The sequence below is a fragment of the Oryctolagus cuniculus genome, chromosome 7 (genome assembly GCF_051225735.1).
Source record: "Oryctolagus cuniculus isolate XC-2025 breed Fujian yellow rabbit chromosome 7, ASM5122573v1, whole genome shotgun sequence".
NCBI lineage: Eukaryota > Metazoa > Chordata > Mammalia > Lagomorpha > Leporidae > Oryctolagus > Oryctolagus cuniculus.
The window spans coordinates 140,162,279-140,164,737 of NC_142873.1; the positions used below are offsets into that span (position 1 = coordinate 140,162,279).

At 43.6% G+C, this 2,459-nt stretch overlaps 1 non-coding gene across 1 annotated transcript; it reads left to right on the plus strand.

The window, feature by feature from the left end:
- Positions 1 to 979: 979 nt before the first annotated feature.
- LOC127487246 (small nucleolar RNA SNORD30) lies at positions 980 to 1,048 on the plus strand. Its single transcript, XR_007913884.1, has one exon. It is a non-coding gene; the product is annotated as a small nucleolar RNA SNORD30 (small nucleolar RNA).
- The last annotated feature ends 1,411 nt before the right edge of the window (positions 1,049 to 2,459 follow it).

Consider the following 2,459-nt stretch of genomic DNA (forward strand, 5'->3'; position numbering starts at 1 on the left):
GAGGATTAACCTACTGCACTATGATGCTGGCCCTGTAGCTGTATTTCTTATAACTTGCAATGGAAAACTTTGATTCTTTTTTTTTAAAGATTTATTTATTTATTTGAAAGTCAGAGAGAGACGGACATGCCCCAGTTGGCTGCAAGGGGTGGAGCTGTGCTGATTCAAAGCTAGGAGCCAGGAGCTTCTTCCAGGTCTCCTACATGGGTACAGGGACCTAAGGAGTTGAGCCATCTTCCACTGCTTTTCCAGGCCATAGCAGAGAACGGGATCAGAAGTGGAGCAGCCAGGACTCAAACTGGCACCCAAATGGGTTGCCGGCACAGCATGCAGCGGCTTTATCTGCTATGCCACAGCGCCAGTCCCAAAACTTGATTCTTGAACACATGTTAGTATCCATTTATTTGTCTTTTATCCCATACACTACAAAAGAAAAATCAAACTTACCTTATAATACAATATGCAGGGAAAAATCAAACCAAGGATAAGCAAGTAAGGAAAAGGGGCTTCTGTTTCTGGCATCATGGCATCCTAAATCCCTGAATGATGCTCCTCATACAAGCACCTGGAATTGTTTTAAATTTGTTTTTTTAAATAAATAAATTTTAGCAATCAGCTTACGTTTAAGTCAAGAGAGCAAAAAGGGCTGGTGCTGTGACAGTGGGTTAAGCCACTACCTGCAGCACTGGATCCCATATCAGAATGCCAGTTCAAGTCTTAGCTGCCCTGTTTCCAATCCAGCTCCTTGATATGTGCCTGGGAAGGCAGTGGAAAATGGCCCAAGTACTTGAACCTCTATCACCCACATGGGAAACCCAGATGGAGTTCCTGGCTCCTGGTTTTGGCCTGGCTCAGCCCTGATCATTGTAGCCATTTGGGAAGTGAACCAGGGGATGGAAGATCTCTCTCTCTCTCTCTCTCTCTCTCTCTCTCTCTCTCTCTCTCTCTCCATCATTCTGCCTTTCAAATGCATAAAATAATGTATGATGACTTAATGAGATCTCCTTAGGCTGATGGCTTGCTGTTGAGACTTGGACATCTGACCTTCTAGGAACGGTGTCTTCTGTGAGAACAAATGTGGGGTGTAAGCAACAGTGACAGGCTCAATCTTTCTTGTTTCAGGTCCAGCACCTTGGAGCCCAGGATGTGATTCCAGGGAAACTAAGCTGAATTCCAGGCTGAAGCTACTGGTAAGAAGCCTTAAATAAAAGTCTGAAGAAAGAACAGGTGCGTGTAAAAGGCCTCCCATTGGAGGACATCAGAAATGAAACTTTCAAATCCTTAAGACAATCATTTTAGTCTTCCTAAAAAAGCTGCTTTCCTTTTTTTAAAAAAATGCATAAAATAAAATTCTTTTAAAAAAAGAGAGATGACAACAAAAATAAACATAGATAAGAAAGACACATAATATATTAGAAATTAATGACATACAGAGAAAATAATTTATGAAAAAGGGATGGGGAATGCCAGATGGAGAAAGTACATCATGGTTTTATAGGGAAGTCACTCGTAGAAATAGTGACATTTGAGAAAAGCCTTGAAAGTGATGAGGAGGGGATAGTGCTATGGTGCAGTGGGTTAAGCTGCTATCTACAGTGCCAGCATCCCATATGGGTGTCAGTTCAAGTCCCAGCTGCTCCACTTCTGATCCAGCTCCCTGCTAATGGCCTGGGAAAGCAGTAGAAGATGGCCCAAGTCCTTGGGTCCCTGCACCTATGTAGGAGACCCAGAAGAAGCTCCTGGCTCCTGGCTTTGGCCTGACCTAGCCCCAGCTGTTGTGGCTAGTTGGGAAGTGAACCAGTGGATGGAAGACCTCTCTCTCTCTCTCTCTCTCTCTCTCTCTCTCCCCCTCTCTTTCAAATAAATAAACAAATAAATCTTACTCCAAAAAAGAAAGTAAGGAGGGCAACAACCTGATGAATATCTGAGAGAAGAGCGAGTCAGATAGAGGAAACTGTACGAAGACCGAATGTTGTACACATGACTGGAATGACAGGACTAACAATCAGCCAGGGCCACTGATGAATGGGTGAAGGGGGAAGTAGAGGAAGATGAGATCACAGCAGTAATGGATATAGAATTCTAGATGGTTAACATTTTCTTTTGGGAATTTCAAGTTAACATGTATTCCATTGTCTTCTGGCATCCATGGTTTCTGTGGAGAAGTCTGTTGTATACCCTATTGTAGACTCTTTTTCCTCTAGTTCTTTCTTTTTTTTTTTTAAGATTTATTTATTTTTTATTTGAGAATCAGAGTTACACATAGAGAAGAGAGGCAGAGAGAGAGAGAGAGAGAGGTCTTCCATCCACTGGTTCACTCCCAATTGGCTGCAACAGCCGGAGCTGCGCTGATCCAAAGCCAGGAGCCAGGAGCTTCTTCTGGGTCTCCCACACGGGTACAGGGGCCCAAGGACTTGGGCAATCTTCTACTGCTATCCCAGGCCACAACAGGGAGATGG